Source organism: Lithobates pipiens, unplaced genomic scaffold (assembly GCF_037356315.1).
Source record: "Lithobates pipiens isolate NorthernLeopardFrog02 unplaced genomic scaffold, aLitPip1_a1.2 Scaffold_61, whole genome shotgun sequence".
NCBI lineage: Eukaryota > Metazoa > Chordata > Amphibia > Anura > Ranidae > Lithobates > Lithobates pipiens.
The window spans coordinates 2,553,215-2,575,299 of NW_027507883.1; the positions used below are offsets into that span (position 1 = coordinate 2,553,215).

General features: G+C 46.0%; 4 pseudogenes; all 4 read left to right on the forward strand.

Annotated features, from left to right (window-relative positions):
- Positions 1 to 801: 801 nt before the first annotated feature.
- LOC143958452 (5S ribosomal RNA) lies at positions 802 to 920 on the forward strand (annotated as a pseudogene).
- A 3,725-nt stretch (positions 921 to 4,645) lies between these two features.
- On the forward strand, positions 4,646 to 4,764 carry LOC143958479 (5S ribosomal RNA; annotated as a pseudogene).
- Positions 4,765 to 15,603: 10,839 nt separating this feature from the next.
- LOC143958759 (5S ribosomal RNA) lies at positions 15,604 to 15,722 on the forward strand (annotated as a pseudogene).
- A 3,484-nt stretch (positions 15,723 to 19,206) lies between these two features.
- LOC143958712 (5S ribosomal RNA) lies at positions 19,207 to 19,325 on the forward strand (annotated as a pseudogene).
- The last annotated feature ends 2,760 nt before the right edge of the window (positions 19,326 to 22,085 follow it).

Sequence of the window (22,085 nt, forward strand, 5' to 3'; positions counted from 1 at the left end):
ACTCACCGCGCAGGCGCCGTTCGGCTTCGGAGATTTTCCGAAGCTTCGTCTGCTTCGTCTGCTCCGTACTGCGCATGCGCAGTACGGCGCAGACACTATATCATGGCCGGACAGTATATGGCAGAACACCAGCACCAGTCAACCACCGGTGTCATGTGCGTCGCTGTGTAATATAGAGCAGGGTCCGGGAAGCCAATACCTCCCCGCAATTTCGGTCGCAACAGCATTGCCCTACCAATACGCATATGTTTTCCGCGCCAGAGGAACTTGATAAAGGTTGAGCGAACCGCATGAAAGAAAGTCTGGGGTATTTTGATAGGTAAGGCTTGTAGTAGATACAGAAGTCGTGGCATTGCGTTCATATTACAGCGTCCGAACCATGACAGAGCTAGTGGGTCCCATCTCTTAGGGTCCGCTGTAAGCCCATAGGCTTCTTTTTATGTTGTTGGCTTTGACCTGTTTTTTTTGCTTGTTTCTCAAGGCGACCATCTTGGCGTTTGTCAAGAGGGCTGGGCGTGTCTTGAAGAGAATGCTTACGGCCACATCAACCTGAAAGCACCCGATCTCATCTGATTTCAGAGGCTAAGCAGCGTCAGGCCTGGTTTGTACCTGGATGGGAGACTGCCTGGGAAGACCAGGTGCCATAGAAGGATCTGGTCTGGTTAGTGTCTTGATTGGGAGATCGCCTGGATGCCGTAGGCTTCTTTTTATGTTGTTGGCTTTGACCTGTTTTTTTTAGCTTGTTTCCCAAGGTGACCATCTTGGCCTTTGTCAAGAGGCTTCAGAGTGCCCAAAGAGAGTGCCTACGGCCAAATCACCCTGAAAGAGCCCAATCTCATCTGATCTCGGAGGCTAAGCAGCGATAGGCCTGGTTAGTACCTGGATGGGAGACAGCTTGGGAATACCAGGTGCCGTAGGCTTCTCATTATGTTGTCGGCGTTGACCTGTTTTATTTTCCCTTGTTTCCCAAGGTGACCATCTTGGCATGTGTCAAGAGGGTTGAGAGTGCGCAAAGAAATTGCCTACGAGCACAACACCCTGAAAGCGCCCAATCTCGTTTGGTCTCAGAAGCTGAGCAGGGTTGGGCCTGGTTTGTACCTGGATGGGAGACCGCCTGGGTTTTCCAGATGCCGCAGGCTTATTTTTATGTTGTTGGTGTTGACCTGTTTTTTTCGCTTGTTTCCCAAAGTGATCATCTTGGCATTTGTCAAGAGGGTTGAGAGTGCCTAAAGAGATCACTTACAGCCGCATCACCCTGAAAGCACCCTATCTCTTCTGATCTCAGAGGCTAAGAAGGGTTGGGCCTAGTTAGTACTTGAATGGGAGACGGCCTTGGAATACTAGGTGCCGTAGTCTTCTTTTTATGTTGTTGGCGTTGACCTGTTTTTTTTCGCTTGTTTCCCAGGGTGACTATCTTGGCATTTTTCAAGAGGGATGAGAGTGCCCAAAGAGATTGCCTATGGGCACATCACCCTGAAAGCGCCCAATCTCCGCTGATCTCAGAGGCTAGAAAGGGTCGCGCCTTGTTAATACCTGGATGGGAGACCGTCTGGAAATACTAGGTGCGGTAGGCTTCTTTTTATGTTGTTGGCGTTGACTTGTTTTTTTTTGTTTGTTTCCCAAGGTGACCATCTTGGCGTTTGTCAAGAGGGTTGAGCGTGCCTGAAAAAATCTACTATGGCTGCATCACCCTGAAAGAGCCAAATCTCATTTGATCTCAGAGGCTAAGCAGGGTTGGGACCTGGTTAGTACCTGGATGGGAGAACACCTGGGATTTCTCGATGCCATAGGCTTTTTTTAAGTTGTTGGCATTGACTTATTTTTTATTTTTTTGTTTTATTCTTTTATTAAGTATAAGTAGAACAACATAAATATAACAGTCAACCATACAGCATGACCCAGGGTCACAATTACATGGTAACAAAAAATAGGCAGCCAGATAACTCTGGGTTCTCAGAGGGGAGTCCTAGAGTTTCATGCAGAAATGAGAGAAACCCCACCTCGGACATGTAGTACAGTATAACTAATGCAGCCCTGTTCGGACAAATGTAATCATGGAGAGCAACTGGGACCACAGCGAGCCAGCTTATCATGACCTATGTGAACCAGAGTAAAATATGAGCCGGTCGTGTCCAGAACCCTGGGGCTCTTCTGGGTCCCAAAGGCTAGTAAGGAGACAAGGCACAGTCAAAAGGGAGGACGGGGGAAGAAGAGAGTGCTAAGACGGAGAGAGAGGAGGGGGGGGGATGGCGGCGGGGAAAAATAGAAAAATAAAGACAAAAAGGGAGGGGGGGGGGGGGATGCCACCGAGGCCAGACATGGCCTACGTAGGTAAACGTTAGATGTTCAGTCTTTTTCTGGGACAGGGGCGCTGCTCACCTCCCGAATGTAGTCTCAAGTACCAGAAAAATACCTCCAGGGCCTCCATGTAACACTAAATGCCTCTTCAGTGTTGTGAAGGGTGGCGGTCAATTCTTCCATCCAGAGAATATGATTGACTTTGGAATACCACAGCACCTTGGATGGGGGGCTGAGGCTGCCTCCACAGTGTGGGAATGCAGGCCCGGGCGGCGTTCAGGAGTTGCATCGGGAGGGTTTTTTTGTATTTTCGAACAGGCTGTTCGGTCAAGTGTAGAAGGCACGCTGCTGGGTTGTCTGCGATATCTACATTTCTGAGAGTTTTTATCGTCCTGGTCACCTCCACCCAAAAGTTCCTCAAGGCCGGGCATGCCCAGAAAATGTGTCCCATGGTCCCCGTATCTGAATTGCACCTCCAACAAACATCCGGGATCGATTTATTCATTTTATTCAGAAGGTATGGGACTCTATACCAGCGTAAGACTATCTTGTATCCTGATTCTTGATATTGGTTTGCGATGGAAGCTTTATGTACTAATGTCAGGATCTTGCCTATCTGTTGTGGGGTAAATGTGATGCCAAAGTCCCTCTCCCATTTGTGGATAAATGGTGGGGTCGACTCCTCCTCCTGACTACTTAATAGGTTGTACAGGAGGGAGAGGGTGTGTCGCACAGGTTCCTTTTTGTGACAGATGGATTCATAGGGTGTCAGGTCTCTAGGAGTGTAGGGGGCCCTTTGTATGGCCAGAAGAAAGTGATGAAGTTGATAAGCACTAAACAAGTCAAGCGGAGGGTCAGAAAGCTTGGCGACAGTTTGCGTGGTCGGGAGCCCTCCCGAGGGCCACACCTCTCCCAGACGCTGTTTCCCCACCACTGTCAACTGTCGCAGTTTCTTGTTGGTAAATCCCGGTGGGAAGTCTGGATTACCTATAACCGGAGTCATTGGTGACGGCAGGGGAGCAATGTGTGTGCAGCGGAACAACCTCCGCACAACAGCCAACGTAGCTCCCACTACGGGGTGATCTCTGAGGTCTTTTGGTAGGGAGGACAGGAGCCACGGGGAGGTCAATAGGGGAATGGATCCATCCTCAATCTCCATCTCCACCCACTGCTTGTGTGGGCCATTACAATGCCAATCAACGACTCTCGCTAGCAGAGTCACTCTGTAGTATTGTCTCAGATCTGGGAGACCCAGACCCCCCTTGTCCTTTGGTCTGGGAAACAATTGCAAACGGGCTCTGGGCAGTTTGCACGGCCAAATAAAGTCCCGGAGCAGCACCTGCAGTTGTCTGAAAAAAATTGGGGGTAACCGGATCGGTAATGTCTGGAACAAGTATAAAATCCACGGGAGGGCCGTCATTTTGAATGCATTACAGCGCCTGAACCAGGTCAGTGTTAAAGCATGCCAGTTTTCCAAATCAGATTTCAGTCTATTCAGGAGAGGGACAAAATTAAGCGGGTACAATTGCGCCAAATCCGCTGCGATGTCAACGCCCAGGTAACGTATAGATTTTTCAGCTCAGTAGAATGGAAAAGCGGAGCGTAGCCTCTTGGCCTCACCATCCGGGACCGATATATTCAATACAGCCAAAGGTGCAATTGATTTTATAGTTTGATAGGCTGCCGTATCGCCGGAGAGCCGCGAGTATATTGGGAAGCGAAATGTGTGGATTGGAGACGAAAGAAATTAGATCGTTAGCGTACGCCGCAATTTTGTGGTGTGCCGAGGGTTTGGATATGCCAGTAATATTCGGGTCATTCCGAACGTGACACATAAGTGGTTCCAGTGTCAGAATAAAAATTAGGGGAGACAGAGGGCACCCCTGCCTCATCCCATTAGTGATGGGGAAAGAGTCCGAGCACTCTGAAAGCACCCAATCTCGTCTGATCTTGGAGGCTAAGAAGAGTCGGGCCTGGTTAGTACCTGGATGGGAGACCACCTGGGATTACCAGTTATTGTAGGCTTCTTTTTATGTTGTTGGCGTTGATTCGTTTTCTTTTTTTTTGCTTGTTTCCCAAGGTGACCATCTTGGCATTTGTCAAGAGGGTTGAGAGTGCCCAAAGAGATCGCTTACAGCAGCATCACCCTGAAAGAGCCCTATCTATTCTCTTTTCTGAGGCTAAGAAGGGTTGGGCCTAGTTAGTACCTGGATGGGAGATGGCGTTGGAATACCAGGTGCCGTATTCTTCTTTTTATGTTGTTGACATTGACCTGTTTTTTATCGCTTGTATCTCAAGGTGACTATCTTGGCATTTGTCAAGAGGGTTGAGAATGCCCAAAGAGATTGCCTATGGGCACATAACCCTGAAAGCACCCGATCTCCTCTGATCTCAGAAGCTAAACAGGGTTGGGCCTTGCTAGTACCTGGATTGGAGACCACCTGGGAATACTAGGTGCTGTAGGCTTCTTTTTATGTTGTTGGCCTTGACCTGTTTTTTTTTTCACTTGTTTCCCAAGGTGACCAGCTAGTATTTTTAAAATGTGTTTCTTGTATAAAGGCCACATCAGTACAGGATGTGTTCAGTTCTCACAGGAGGATCCACCGTTTTTCAGGGGAGTTCAGTCCCTTAACGTTTAGAGAGGTGACCTTGACTGAGTCTGCCATCGCTCCTCGGGGAGGGGGGGGGGGGACATCAGAGAAAAGCAAAGAAAGTTGAACCAAGGTAGGTTTTGGGTAGGTAATGCATGGTGGGAACTAAGGGGGAGAAAGGAAGGGCAAATGCAAGGAAAGGTAAAGGGAAAAAGAGGCCGGGCACCTCAACCCCAGGGGGAGAGGGAAATTAACGGTTGTCCGCACTCAACAGTACAGGAAGGGTATACTAAAACAGCACAATTATGCTATAGCGCTTACCAGATGTACACTGGGTTTAACGCGCTGTCCTACTTGGGTAATTGGGTAGACAGGTTGGAGAGGGAGCCCCCGAATCCTAGTCCCCCCAGCCCCGGCAGTGGTAAATGTCACGTCTGATACCGGTATGCAAATAAAAGACAATCAGTAACATCAAAGAAACAAAAAACAATAGTATAACCAAAACAGAGGTAGAGCATATAACTGTTAGCACTGAGGGGTCTCCTCGGCTCGCCCTAAACGTAGGCATGCACGAGGGAGCCCGTCACAACAGAAAAGGCATCACAGAATGGGATCCACCACCCCCCGTCCCATACCCCTAAAGTACATGCAGTCCCCAAACAAATGCCTTTCTCCCTTTGGCAGATTGTCCTCTCCTTACCCCCTCTCCCCCGTCCACGCCCCGGGGGGAAAAGGGGCAGGGAAGGGGGGAAAGGGGGAGTGGAAGGGGGGAAAGGGGGAGTGGAAGGGGGAAAGGGGGAGGGAAAGGAGGGAAGGGAAGGGTGGGAAGGGGGGGAAGGGAAGGGTGGGAAGGGAAGGGTGGGAAGGGGGGGAAGGGAGGGGGGAAACAGGGGAGAGGGGACAAACATGCAGAAATGTCAAGTCCTTTAGCGCACTCCCACCAGCAAACACCCGGACCCCATAAATTTCAACTCCTCCCCTCCATGGTCACCACATCAAGATGAAAGAGAAGCAGCCCTGGGCGGTGCATGGAAAATCCGGCAGGCAAGGGGCTGGTGCCACCATCCCTCCATCCAATGGGAGACTTCACCTGAGCAGCAGTCCTGGGGCCCGCCAATTAGTGTCTCTCCTGCATCTCCAGACGGAGGCTGGGACTGCCCAAACAGTAAGGGGTAAATCCTCCAGGGGGGTCCAGAGTCACCCTGGAGGGAAGCAGTGTCTCGTACCAATAGGCTCAATAAATAAGTCATCCAGGGTCCCCGAAAGCTGCAGAAGGCAATGTCGGCAAAGAGTAGGTGGGAGCCAGAGGGGGGGACAAGGGGCACATCCAGGGGGAGGGGACACATATGCGGGAATGTCAAGCCCTTCCAGTACAGCGCATTAGGTATCACTCAGACCCCCCAAAGTGCAAATCCCCCATCTAAGGTCAAGACTCCAGAAGGGAAGATGAGCCGCCCTGGTCTGTACATGAAAGAACCTGCTGCCAAGGGGTTGGGGCCATCATCCCTTCCTCCAATGGGAGATGCCACCGGCATGACAGCCCCGTGTCCTGTCAAGTGGTGCCCCTCTGACAATGTCGTTGTGGTATATGTGGAGCATCCAGGGAGAGGCAGGGACCACCCAAACAGTGAGGGGTAAAGCCTCCAAGGGGGACCGGTGTCAGACAGGAGGATAGCGGTGTCTTGTACAAGTTGGTTAATTAGAAAAGTCATCCAGTGTGTTTCTGTGAGCAGCGGAAAGAAAGGTCGGTAAGGATTATGAATGGGTGGGGGCCAGGGAGTGCATAAAACTGCCACCAGATGACCGGGGCAGAGAGGGCAAGGGGATGAAAGTCAGATCTGGTAGGTGGGGGCGGGGGTGAGGAGTGTCCCTCATATTACTCACGTTGGCCATACCTTGAAGCTGAGCGCTCTGCATACCCAGGACGTTCTTCTGTATAATCTAGCCTATCTGTACACATTAGTCGGTCCTCTGTATACACTAGTCTGTCTGTATACACTAGTGTATACAGATAGGCTAGATTATACAGAAGAACGTCCTGGGTATGCAGAGATGGAGGCTAGGGTATACAGAGAGAGAGACTGTGTTACACAGAGAGGCAGGAGTATGCAGACTTGCTAGTGTATACAGATGGACTAGTGTATACAGTAGACCGGCTAGTTTATACAGAGAGGCTAATGTGTACAAAAGACAGGCTAGTTTATACAGATAGGCTAGATTATACAAAAGAACGTCCTGGATATGCAGAGATGGAGGCTAGGGTATACAGAGAGAGAGTGAGGCTGGGTTACACAGAGAGGCAGGAGTATGCAGACTTGCTAGGGTATACAGAGAGAGAGGCTAGAGTATGCATACTTGCTAGTGTATACAGGCGGACTAGTGTATACAGAAGACCGGTTAGTTTAAACAGAGAGGCAAATGTGTACAAAAGACAGGCTAGTGTATACAAATAGGCTAGATTATAGAGAAGAACGTCCTGGGTATGCAGAGATGGATGGCTAGTGTATACAGATAGGCTAGATTATACAGATAGGCTAGATTATACAGAAGAACGTCCTGGGTATGCAGAGATGGAGGCTAGGGTATACAGAGAGAGAGTGAGGCTGGGTTACACAGAGAGGCAGGAGTATGCAGACTTGCTAGGGTATACAGAGAGAGAGGCTAGAGTATGCATACTTGCTAGTGTATACAGGCGGACTAGTGTATACAGAAGACCGGTTAGTTTAAACAGAGAGGCAAATGTGTACAAAAGACAGGCTAGTGTATACAAATAGGCTAGATTATAGAGAAGAACGTCCTGGGTATGCAGAGATGGATGGCTAGTGTATACAGATAGGCTAGATTATACAGATAGGCTAGATTATACAGAAGAACGTCCTGGGTATGCAGAGATGGAGGCTAAGGTATACAGAGAGAGAGGCTAGAGTACGCATACTTGCTAGTGTATACAGATGGACTAGTGTATACAGAGGACCGGCTAGTTTATACAGAGAGGCTAATGTGTACAAAAGACAGGCTAGTGTATACAAATAGGCTAGATTATAGAGAAGAACGTCCTGGGTATGCAGAGAGAGAAGTTGGGTTACAAAGAGAGGCTAGTGTATGCAGACTTGCTAGTGTATACCGGTGGACTAGTGTATACAGAGAGGCTTGGGTATACAGAGAGCTAATGTATAAAGAGATGCTAGTGTATACCGACGGACTAGTGTATACAGAGGACCGGCTAGTTTATACAGAGAGGTTAATGTGTACAAAAGACAGGATAGTTTATACAGATAGGCTAGATTATACAGAAGAACGTCCTGGGTATGCAGAGATGGAGGCTAGGGTATACAGAGAGAGAGAGCGAGGCTGGGTTACACAGAGAGGCAGGAGTATGCAGACTTGCTAGTGTATACAGATGGACTAGTGTATACAGTAGACCGGCTAGTTTACACAGAGAGGCTAATGTGTACAAAAGACAGGCTAGTGTATACAGATAGGCTAGATTATACAGAAGAAGGTCCTGGTTTATGTAAGAGATGGAGGCTAGTGTATGCAGAGAGAGAGGCTTGGTTCCACAGACTTGCTAGTGTATACCGACGGACTAGTGTATACAGAGGACCGGCTAGTTTATACAGAGAGGTTAATGTGTACAAAAGACAGGATAGTTTATACAGATAGGCTAGATTATACAGAAGAACGTCCTGGGTATGCAGAGATGTAGGCTAGGGTATACAGAGAGAGAGCGAGGCTGGGTTACACAGAGAGGCAGGAGTATGCAGACTTGCTAGTGTATACAGATGGACTAGTGTATACAGAGGACCGGCTAGTTTATACAGAGAGGCTAATGTGTACAAAAGACAGGCTAGTGTAAACAGATAGGCTAGATTATACAGAAGAACGTCCTGGGTATGTAGAGATGGATGCAACTACTTTTGAAACATATAAAGTGCTTTTTTCATATTTTGGTGCTGTTAAAAAGTGGTGTGTTGTCAGTGGTGATATCAATGTGACAGTTAATGTGGAGAACTACAACTATTCAAAATAGAGCAAAAGAGTGCTAAAGTTTAACTTGTTAAGTCATTGACTGATAGACGTTAAGTAATTGGCCGTTATTGGTTTGGCAGTACATGGTTTATTTTGATGTAAGATAGTTTTATTCTCTACTTATAGCCGAGTTTTAGACGACTTTCTTATTAGCATTATTCGCATTATTCATATATATTATGCAGAGTGTAAGTATTGCAGTGAGACGATATTGCTTTTAAAAGATTTGTATTATTATACATAGCATTGTTAGCAGACCAATAGGACAATTTACATGGCTTAATATTGCAGAGCGTAATTTATCAGGAAAGAGATCCAAAGCGTTAGTTGCAGTAGCTTCATAAAACTGAGATATCGTTGCATTACTCTAAATTTAAAAGTTGTTCCGGTAGCATTGAAAAGACGATATTAGATGAGTGATCTACACATTTCGTTTACTATTTCACTATACCGGCTAAATGTTAATATGTTAATATGTGCTGCGTGTAAGGTAGAAATTAGATGGTTTAGTGTGAGCTGGTTTACCAGGATTTAGAGATAGTAATCTGTTTATACTAGTAATAAATATAGCAAAATAACTATAAAGGGTTTAAGTGGAAATACACGAAATAACAGCAACAACGTGTGTAGGTTTTTATCAATCAAGTTAATTACGTGTCAGCAGCTAAATATTCTGCAATAGCAGAGATTAAGTATTGCAGTCGAAATGAGATCGGAAGCGTTAGTTGCAGTAGCTCCAAAATGACTGAGAAATCATTTCATTACTCTAAATTTAAAATTTATCCCGGTAGCACTGAGTGGACTGATATTAGATGAGTGATCGTTCTAGTACAAATTCAGTTTCCTATAGCAGAGAGATACCAGCTAAATGTGAGACGAGCAATTAAACTGTTCACGGTAGCATTGCATTACTCTTAATATGTGCAGCGTGTAAAGAAGCAATAAGATGGTTTTGTATTATCCTAAAATTAGCAGTATACGTAATAAAGGTGAGTAGGTAACCTGGATTTAGACATAGCAAACTCTATAATCTAATTTAGCAAAATTAGAAAGGATAATATTGAGACAGTATATACAGGTAGAGTTTAAGTGGAAATACACAAAATATCTAGCTTACCTTTACATTGTTCAATAGAGCGTTGCAAAGTAATACCAAGGCAAAATGTCGGAATAGCAATTAGATGAGATGATTGCTGTAATCATGAAATATCAGCAACGACTAGGTTTCTATCGGATGAGAAAGTATAATAACTGGCAAAGTATGACATGGCAAAGAGACAAATTGCATTAGAGATGTGAGATGGACATGAAATGTCAATCCCCATTGGTTACTTACATGTAAACGCGGCTACATACAGCAAAGTGTGAGCTAAGCAGCTAAAGGGTATTTAAGAGTAAATTGACGTAGCTTGAAAATTCCAACGTGTAAATCGTCCATTATCTATGCTACGCACGAAGACGGCTTACACTGACTGTTTTCCGTTTCCACTGGTCATCGGCATAATGTATCAGTAACCATGAACATTAATAGTGATAGACAGCTTACATTAGGATGTATGCATGATGTGAATGTAAAATGAATGTAAAATAGTTGCATTATGTGTTATTAATGTAATCAAACTGTATTGCTTTGCTTTGCTACTGCAACCACTTCTCAATCAAGTAAACCGTCCCACTGCTTTTCTCACATTTTGCCGCAGTTAAAAAATGTGTTGCAAGTGTTATGTGTTACAAATGGTTATCAGTGTGACAGTTAATGTGGAGAAGAAGTAATACACAAAATAGAGTCAGAAAGAGAATCCTATTGCATAGAGGTAGCGAGAGATGGTTGCATTAATCTTAATGTGCAGTGTGTAAAAGGTTTTAAAAAGATGGTTTTGTGTGACTTTTGCTTTAACGTAAAATTAGCTGTAGACATTATAACTTGTTACAATGATTTAGAGATAGTAATCTCTATAAAATAATAATAATAAGTATAGCAAAACAAATTAGGAAAATTTTGAGGCAGTATGTATAGGTCGAGATATAGTGAATACACAAAAGGGATCAAGGGATAGTAGCAAAGTCAAGGGATAAATGCAAAGGTACTCTATTTAACAGTAAATTGACGTAGCTTGCAAATTTCAACGTGTAAATCGCTCCATTAATTTTGCTGCGCACGAAGACGGCTTACACTGACTGTTTTCCGTTTCCACTGGAAAGAGAATCCTATTGCATAGAGGTAGCGAGAGATGGTTGCATATGGCAGAAAGACGGCTTACACTGCTTTTCTCACATTTTGCTGCGGTAAAAAGAAATGTTTTGTCACTGTGTTTTAACTGTGACAGATAAGGTGGAGAAAAAGAAGTAATACAGTACATGACAGCTGATACTGGTTGAGTAATAAAACTGTTTTATTAAGATGTAAGACTAGTTTTATTCTCTACATATAGGCTTTTCAGAGAGTTGTATAATATAGGCGACCAATAGGACATTTAAATGGCTTAATATTGTAGGGAGGAAGTATCGCAGTTCAAAGGTAAGAGATTGAAAGCTTAGCTTGAAAATGGCCGAGAAATAGTTGCGTTGGTCTAAATGAGAAAGCTTATATTAGACTAGTTGATCTTTGCATTACACAATCCTATTATTATTATTATTATTATTATTATTATTATTATTATTATTATTATTATTAATAAGATCATAGTGCAGAGAGATACTCAGTTAATGTCAGAGATACTCGGTCAATGTCAGAAAAGCAATAAAACTGTTTACATCGTTAGAGAGCGATAGTTACATTACTCATAGTATGTGCCGCATGTCTGGTAGCAAATGGATGGTTTTGTGAACATTTTGCATTAAGGTACAATTAACGGTAGAACTCATGGAAGTGAATAGATTTAAGCGGATTTTGAGATGGTACTCTCCATTTCTAATAAGAAATAAAGAAAAATAAGTCAGGATGGTGTGTCAGGACTGTCACATACTCACAGTTCCGGTACAAATATGCAAAATAGAGCAAAAGAGTACATGGTTTATTTTGATGTATGATAGTTTTATTGCATGCTTGATGTGGATGATTAAAATCGTGTAGTGATCTATATTTAGCATAAGAATGAAAAGGCATAACCTGGCAATGAGACAAACTCCATTAGAGATGTGAGCTAGATGAAATGATGAGATGTCTCTATATAGCCCAGATTGTCTTCTGTTATCACTTAGCCTACCCTCTAAATTCACTAGCCTCTCTATATACACCAGTATGTTTACACTAGCCGGTCTTCTGCATACAATAGCCTGTCTTCGATATACACTAGCCTATGTTCTGAATACACTAGCCCGTCTTCTGTCTTCTGTATGCCCTAGCCTGTCTTCTGTATACATTAGTCTCTCTGTATAAACTAGCATCTCTGTATACCCCAAACTGTCTTCTGTAAAAACGTGTCTCTCTTTATAGCCTGTCTAGCCTTTCTTCTGTACACACTAGCTTCTCTGTATACACTAACCAGGCTTCTATATACAATAGCTTCACTCTATGCACTAGCCTCTCTGTATAATCTAGCCTCTCTATATACCCTAGATAGTGTTCTGCATCTCCGTAGTGGTAGCCTCTCCGTAGAAGCCAGCCTTTATTCTGTATTCACTAGCCTTTCTTCTGTATGCTGTAGTCTTCTATATATACTAGCTTCTCTGTACACCCTTGCATCTCTGTAATACACTAAACCCTCTGTATACCACAGCCTGTCTTCTGTATACACTAGACTGTAAACACTAGCTAGAATACACCAGCCTGTCTTCTGTACCCACTAGAATCTCTGTATACACTACCCAGTCTTCTGTATACACTGTCGGCTTGGATGTATACCCAAGCCTGTCTTCTGTATACACTAGTCTCTCTAGATGCACGGTCCTATCTGTATACACTCGACTCTCTCTATACACTAACCTCTCTATATACACTAACATCTTTGTATATACTAGCCTCTCTTTAAATTAGCCTCTCTGTGTACCCAGCCTCATTGTTTACTCTAGCATCTCTGTATACTCAAGCCTACCTGCTTACACGAGTCTGTATTCTGTATTCACTAGCCTGTATTCACTAGCCTTATATATACTAGCTTCTCGCTTCTCTGTACACCCTTGCATCTCTGTACACTAGACTCTCTGAATACACTAAACCCTCAGTATACCACAGCCTGTCTTCTGTATACATTAGACTGTAAAAACTAGCTAGAATACACCAGCCTGTCTTCTTTACCCAATAGACTCTCTGTATGCACTACTCAGTCTTCTGTATACACTGTCAGCTTTGATGTATACCCAAGCCTGTCTTCTGTATACACTAGTTTCTCTATATGCACTGTCCTTTCTGTATACTCTCGACCCTCTCTATACATTAACCTCTCTATATACACTAACATCTTTGTATATACTAGCCTCTCTTTAAATTAGCCTCTCTGTGTACCCCAGCCTCACTGTTTACTCTAGCATCTCTGTATACTCAAGCCTATCTACATACACGAGTCTTCTGTATTGTGTATTAACTAGCCTTTCTTCTGTATGCTGTAGTCTTCTATATATACCAACTTCTCTGTACACTCTTGCATCTCTGTAAACACTGTGTAAACTAGCCAATCTTATGTATACACTCGCCGACTGTATACACTAGACTCTCTGAATACACTAAACTCTCTGTATACCACAGCCTGTCTTCTGTATACACTAGACTGTAAAAACTAGCTAGAATACACCAGCCTGTCTTCTGTACCCACTAGACTCTCTGTATACACTACCCAGTCTTCTGTATAGAATGTCAGCTTTCATGTATACCCTTTCTGTATACACTAGCTTCTCTATATGCACTGTCCTTTCTGTATACACTCGACTCTCTCTATACACTAACCTCTCTATATACACTAACATCTTTGTATTTGTCTTTAAACTAGCCTCTCTGTGTACCCCAGCCTCACTGTTTACTCTAGCATCTCTGTATACTCAAGCCTATCTACATACACGAAACCTGTATTCTGTATTCACTAGCCTTTCTTCTGTATGCTGTAGTCTTCTATATATACCAGCTTCTCTGTACACCCTAGCACTGTAACAGTACTAGGTTCCTGTATTACAGAAACAGAACACCAGCAATAAGGTGTATACTGTGCAGGAGGCACACAACACCGACTCTAACTTCTGCACTGCAGATGCATGTATTGCAGAAATTGAACACCAGTAATAAAGGGTAGCTTCAGGTGTGTACTGTGCAGGAGGCACATAACACCCACTGTAACAGTGCTAGGTTCCCAAGCAGTAAAGACACTGTCCCTGCCTATCGTCCTCTTTCCCTGACCACCGCAACACACTATACAAGGCCGCCGTGCTGGCGGCCTTATATAGTGTGGGGTGTGTACTAAACCCCCCTGAGCTATAATTGGCCACAGGAATCCTGCCTGTGGTGAATTGTGGCTCTCCTCACACAGAATGTCACACCTGTTCTTATTATATAGAACCTATTATGCTCCTCGTAAACTTTTTCAGTTTGGCCGAACGGCCGGACGCAAGTTGCCCCCGGTGCGGGAACATGGGGGGAGACATGATGCACATGTTTTGGAGATGCCCGAAGTTGATCCGCTACTGGACAGAGGTGACAGGAACCATTGATCGGGTGGTTGGAACTTCTACCAGGATGGAGGCAAAGTATTGTCTCCTGGGATTAGTTGAAGGAGTTGGAAACCCGGGAAGTAGCCAGATGGCAGTTCTGAGATGCCTATTTCAGGCAAGGAAACTGATTGCCCAACCCTGCTTAGCCTCCAATGTTGGCAATGACTTGTTTTTTTTCGCTTGTTTCCCAAGATGACCATGTTGGCGTTTGTCAAGATGGTTGAGAGTGCCCGAAGAGATCGCCTATGGCCCCATCACCTTGAAAGTGCCTGATCTTGTCTGATCTAAGCATTGTCGGGCCTGATTAGTAACTGGATGGGAGACCAACTGGGAATACCAGGTGCCGTAGGATTCTTTTTATGTTGTTGGCGTTGACATGTTTTTTTTTTTCCGCTTGTTTCCCAAGGTGATCATCTTGGCATTTGTCAAGAGGGCTGAGAGAGCCCAAAGAAATCTCCTATGGCCACATCCCCCTGAAAGCGCCCGATCTCATCTGATCTCAGAGGCTAAGCAGGGTCTGGGCTGGATAGTACCTAATTAAAGGTGCCGTAGGAATCTTTTTATATTGTTGGCTTTGACCTGTTTTTCTTTCGCTTGTTTCCCAAGGTGACCATTTTAGCATCAGTCAAGAGTTTTGAGTATGTCCCAAAGCGTTCGCCTGAGGTCACATCACCATTAAAGCGCCCGATCTCAGAGGCTAAGCAGGGTCTGGGTCAGATGGGAGACCGCCAGGGTCTATGTTGTTGGCGTTGACCTTTTTTTTTTTCACTTGTTTCCCAAGATAACCATCTTGGTATTTGTCAAGAGGGTTGAGAGTGTCTAAATAGAACACCTATGGCCACATCACCCTGAAAGTGCACAATCTCATCTGATCTCGGAGGCCTTGCAGTGTACGGCCTGGTTAATACCTGTATGGGAGACCATCTGTGAATACCAGGTGCCGTAGGCTTCTTTTTATGTTGTTGGCGTTTACCTGTTTATTTTTGCTTGTTTCCCAAGGTGACCATCTTGGCGTTTAACAAGAGGGTTGAGAGTGCCCAAACAGATCATCTACGGCCCCATCACCCTGAAAGCGCCCAATCTCATCTGATCTCAGAGGCTAAATAGTGTCGGGCCTGGTTAGTACCTGGATGGGAGACCGCCTGGAAATACCAGGTGCCATAGGCTTCTTTTTTTGTTGTTGGCTTTGAACTGTTTTTTTCGCTTGTTTCTCAAGGCGACCATCTTCGCGTTTGTCAAGAGGGTTGGGCGTGTCTTGAAGAGAACGCTTACGGCCACATCACCCTGAAAGCACCCGATCTCGTCTGATTTCAGAGGCTTAGCAGCATCAGGCCTGGTTAGTACCTGGATGGGAGACTGCCTGGGAAGACCAGGTGACATAGAAGGATCTGGCCTGGTTAGTGTCTTGATTGGGAGATCGCCTGGGAATTCCGGATGCCGTAGGCTTCTTTTTATGTTGTTGGCTTTGACCTGTTTTTTTTCCCTTGTTTCCCAAGGTGACCATCTTGGCGTTTGTCAAGAGGGTTGAGCATGCATTTGATCTCAGAGGCTAAGCAGGGTTGGGACATGGTTAGTACATGGATGGGAGACCGCCTGGGATTTCTCGATGCCATAGGCTTTAGTTTTAAGTTGTTGGCATTGACTTATTTTTTTTATTTTTATTATTCTTTTATTAAGTAGAACAACATAAATATAACAGTCAACCATACAGCATGACCCAGGGTCACAATTACATGCTAACAAAAAATAGGCAGCCAAATAACTCTGGGTTCTCAGAGGGGAGTCCTACAGTTTAATGCAGAAAATAGAGAAACCCCACCTCCGACATGTAGTACAGTATAACTAGTGCAGCTCCGTTCGGACAAATGTAATCATGGAGAACAACTGGGACCACAGCGAGCCAGCTTATCATGACCTACGTGAACCAGAGTAAAATATGAGCCGGTCATGTCCAGAACCCTGGGGTTCTTCTGGGTCCCGAAGGCTAGTAAGGAGACAAGGCATAGTCAAAAGGGAGGACGGGGGAAGAAGAGAGTGCAAAGATGGAGAGAGAGGAGGTGGGGGGATGGCGGCGGGGAAAAAAAGAAAAATAAAGACAAAAAGGGAGGGGGGGGAATGCCACCCAGGGCAGACATGGCCTACGTAGGTAAACGTTAGATGTTCAGTCGTTTTCTGGGACGGAGGCACTGCTCACCTCCCGAATGTAGTCTCGAGTACCAGTAAAATACCTCCAGGGCCTCCATGTAACACTAAATGCCTCTTCAGTGTTGTGAAGGGTGGCGGTCAATTCTTCCATCCGGAGAATATGATTGACTTTGGAATACCACAGCACCTTGGATGGGGGCTGAGGCTGCCTCCACAGTGCGGGAATGCAGGCCCGGGCGGCATTCAGGAGGTGCATCGTGAGGGTTTTTTTGTATTTTCGAACAGGCTGTTCGGTCAAGTGTAGAAGGCACGCTACTGGGAACCCAAAAGTTCCTCAAGGTCGGGCATGCCCAGAAAAGGTGTCCCATGGTCCCCATATCTGAATTTCACCTCCAACAAACATCCGGGATCGATCTATCCATTTTATTCAGAAGGTATGGGACTCTATACCAGCGTGAGACTATCTTGTATCTTGATATTGGTTTGCGATGGAAGCTTTATGTACTAAGGTCAGGATCTTCCCTATCTGTTGTGGGGTAAATGTGATGCCTAAGTCCCTCTCCCATTTGTGGATAAATGGTGGGGGTCGACTCCTCCTCCTGACTACTCAATAGGTTGTACAGGAGGGAAAGGGTGTGTCGCACAGGTTCCCTTTTGTGACAGATGGATTTAAAGGGGTGTCAGGTCTCTAGGAGTGTAGGGGGCCCTTTGTATGGCCAGAAGAAAGTGACGAAGTTGATAAGCACTAAACAAGTCAAGCGGAGGGTCAGAAAGCTCGGCGACAGTTTGCGTGGTCGGGAGCCCTCCCGTGGGCCACACCTCTCCCAGACGCTGTTTCCCCACCACTGTCAACTGTCGCAGTTTCTTGTTGGTAAATCCCGGTGGGAAGTCTGGATTACCTATAACCGGAGTCATTGGTGATGGCAGGGGAGCAATGTGTGTGCAGCGGAACAACCTCCGCACAACAGCCAACGTAGCTCCCACTACGGGGTGACCTCTGAGGTCTTTTGGTAGGGAGGACAGGAGCCACGGGGAGGTCAATAGGGGAATGGAACCATCCTCAATCTCCATCTCCACCCACTGCTTGTGTGGGCCATTACAATGCCAATCAACGACTCTCGCTAGCAGAGTCACTCTGTAGTATTGTCTGAGATCTGGGAGACCCAGACCCCCCTTGTCCTTTGGTCTGGCAAGCAATTGCAAACGGGCTCTGGGCGGTTTGCGCTCCCAAATAAAGTCCCGGAGCAGCACCTGCAGTTGTCTGAAAAAAATTGGGGGTAACCGGATCGGTAATGTCTGGAACATGTATAAGATCCGAGGGAGGGCCATCATTTTGAATGCATTACAGCGCCCGAACCAGGTCAGTGTTAAAGCATGCTAGTTTCCCAAATCAGATTTCAGTCTATCCAGGAGAGGGACAAAATTAAGCAGGTACAATTGCGCTAAATCCGCTGCGATGTCAACGCCCAGTTAACGTATAGATTTTTCAGCCCAGTAGAATGGAAAAGAGGAGCGGAGCCTCTTGGCCTCACCATCCGGGACCGATATATTCAATACATATAGGCTGCCGTGTCGCTGTAGAGACGCAAGTATTTTGGGTAGCAAAATGTGTGGATTGGAGACGGAAAAAATTAGATCGTCAGCGTACGCCGCAATTTTGTGGTGTGCCGAGGGTTTGGATATGCCAGTAATATTCGGGTCATTCCGAACGTGACAAATAAGTGGTTCCAGTGTCAGAATTAAAATTAGGGGAGACAGAGGGCACCCCTGCCTCGTCCCATTAGTGATGGGGAAAGAGTCCGAGCACCACTCGGTCACCCGTACGGCTGCCGAAGGCGTGGAGTAAAGCGACATTACCCAGCTCATCATGTTGGGGCCAAGACCTATATGTTCCAGGGTGGCCTGCATAAAGTGCCAGGCCACCCTGTCAAAGGCCTTCTCCGCATCCGTTGACAACATAAGCAAGGGCCTTCCCTGTACATGCGCCGCATGGATTAAATTGAGGACTCGGGCCGTATTGTCTCTAGCTTCCGACTTATTTTTATTTTTTTGCTTGTTTCCCAAGGTGACCATCTTGGCGTTTGTCAAGAGGGTTGAAAGTGCCTGAAGAGATTGCCTACGGGCACATCACTGGTTAGTACCTGGATGGGAGACCAAGTGGGATTACCAGTTATTGTAGGCTTCTTTTTATGTTGTTGGCGTTGATTCGTTTTCTTTTTTTTGCTTGTTTCCCAAGGTGACCATCTTGGCATTTGTCAAGAGTGTTGAGAGTGCCCAAAGAGATCGCTTACAGCAGCATCACCCTGAAAGAGCCCTATCTCTTCTCTTTTATGAGGCTAAGAAGGGTTGGGCCTAGTTTGTACCTGGATGGGAGATGGTGTTGGAATACCAGGTGCCGTATTCTTCTTTTTATGTTGTTGACATTGACCTGTTTTTTTTTTTCACTTGTTTCCCAAGGTGACCATCTTGGCATTTGTCAAGAGGGTTGAGAGTGCCCGAAGAGATCACCTATGGCCCCATCACCATGAAAGCGCCCAATCTCATCTGATCTCAGATGCTAAACAGTGTCGGGCCTGGTTAGTACCTGGATGGAAGACTGCCTGGGAATACCAGGTGCCATAGGCTTCTGTTTTTTTTGTTTTTTTATTTAGTAGTATGCGACATACAATGCAAAGGCAACTTCACAGAATGTGTGATACAAATAGTTACAAACAAACGATCATATTGCATGGATATCAGAGCCAATGGTAAGAAGTCTGAGGAGAATAGCACGTGTACAGCTTTGCGGTCATATCAAGATGAGATTAAAGCTCCATCTCGTTGGGATCCTCTACCACTTAAAATATTATTGATACTAGCCCTGCTACCCTCGAAGAGTTTAGATATCCATAGATAGGGGAAGAGTATTGTGTAGTAGTCAAATGGGGTCGGAACATACCATTTTCTTTTCCCTTTTTTGAGTTAAGAAGGGAAATAGTAGAACTGAAAGGAGGGAGAAGGGGAAAGAGAAGATTGGGGAAGGAAATGGCAGAAAAGGAAAAGAAGGGGTAAGGGGGTGTCGTGGGTAGAGTGGATAGGGTGGGGTCCCCTCCCAGGGAGCAAGAGACGCGCTCGGCTCACCAGCTCATCAGCTGTCCAACGTTTGGAACAGCGATCTCCAACGATCACCATGAGCTTACTATGTCTCGCGGAGGTATTCTTCCGAAAAGCGAAACTGGGTCCAGTAGAACCATCTGTTCCCATGCTCCTCCGTTTTATCCCTCATTGTGGCAGTCAGGTCTTCCATTCGTTCAATATCATTTACCCTTGCGAACCACTGGGTCACCATTGGAGCAGATTGCTCTTTCCACTGACTTGGGATGCAGGCCCTAGCTGCATTGAGGAGATGTTTAAGTAAGGACTTATGATAACGCTTTCTCGACATAGGAGTTAGATTGAGAAGAACTGCTGCGGGATCATTGGCTAAGGAAATGTCTGTGAACTTGTGGATGAGTCTCAGGACAGGCTGCCCGAAGGTTTGTAATTTAGGGCATTCCCAGAAAATGTGGAGAATGGTGCCAGTCTGTTGCCCACAGCGACAGCAGCGGTCAGATTGACCGGGGAATATTTTGGCCAACACCACCGGTGTACGATACCAGCGTGTGATCAGCTTATATGAGATCTCCTGATATTTACTGCAGAGTGACGACTTATGGGCGAAAAAGAGTATTCTGTCCTTCTGTGGTTTGGAGAATGTAGTTTGTAAGTCCCTTTTCCATTTAGCTAGGAAGGGTGGATCCGTGGAGGATTGTGCGTCTGTCAGGATTTGGTAGGACCTAGAGAGGGAACCACGAATTGGGCCATCATCCAGGCAAAGTTCCTCGAAGGGGTGGAATTGTCTAGAGAAGAACGAATGGTTAGGTAGTGATCCGAGGAAATGGATTAGCTGTCTAGCTCTCCAGCTATCCAATGCAACAGGTACTTGCTCTAGCAGTATGGTCCCCATGGGAATCAAGCCCGTGGGTCCAAGAAATAGGGCTGCTCTCAGAAGCCCTTTCGGGGCTTGCCTGGTAAAGGCATGGTCAGACAGGCCCGGAGGGAATCTAGGATGTCCAATAATTGGGGTCAAAGGAGAAGGGAAGTTAGTCAGGTGGGAAAGGTGAAAAAAACGATCCATCTCGGCGAGCGAGGGGCCAATTAACGGGTGAGTAGTCACACAGGGCTCCAATGGCCTCCCCGCCCAAGGCAGACCAGCCAGTGGAACCCGCGCCATCTCCTGCTCTAGCTTGACCCCTAGCTTCAGTTCCCCATGCCGGTGTCTTATCACATATGGTCCCCCATCGGATAGTGTCCGCTGTGTACTGCGCATGCGCAGTACACAGCAACACAGATTCCGAAAATTGCCGAGCATGAACGGCGCCTGCGCACTGAGTCCAGGTTCTATCCCCACTATCCAAGTGAACATAGAGTAAGAATATAAAAGAGCCGAGCGCAGCGAGGCCGAGCCCGAAGCGTGGCGAGCAAAGCTCGCCTGCGAGGGACACTCTAATATTCACAATCCTATGTCCGCTTGGATGGTGGGGCTACCACCTCCACTCACCGCGCAGGCGCCGTTCAGCTTCGGAGATTTTCCGAAGCTTCGCCTGCTCCGTACTGCGCATGCGCAGTACGGCGCGGACACTATATCATGGCCGGACAGTATATGGCAGAACACCGGCACCAGTCAACCACCGGTGTCATGTGCGTCGCTGTGTAATATAGAGCAGGGTCCGGGAAGCCAATACCTCCCCGCAATTTCGGTCGCAATAGCATTGTCCTACCAATACGCATATGTTTTCCGCGCCAGAGGAACTTGATAAAGATTGAGCGAACCGCATGAAAGAAAGTCTGGGGTATTTTGATAGGTAAGGCTTGTAGTAGATACAGAAGTCGTGGCATCGCGTTCATCTTCAATACATTACAGCGTCCGAACCATGACAGAGCTAGTGGGTCCCATCTTTTAAGGTCCGCTGTAAGCCCATAGGCTTCTTTTTATGTTGTTTTTTGCTTGTTTCTCAAGGCGACCATCTTGGCGTTTGTCAAGAGGGATGGGCGTGTCTTGAAGAGAACACTTACGGCCACATCAACCTGAAAGCACCCGATGTCGTCTGATTTCAGAGGCTAAGCAGTGTCAGGCCTGGTTAGTACCTGGATGGGAGACTCCCTGGGAAGACCAGGTGCCATAGAAGGATCTGGTCTGGTTAGTGTCTTTTTTTTTTTTTTTATTCTTTATTTACGGATTGCAGGTAATACAGAGACAAACTGTAAAAGACATAGATCCCTCAGTTTTCCAGGTTAACAAAAATACATAGTTAATACTTCGTGGGGGACCGGGGGAAACCTAACAACTTATGTCAGCAGCAGCCC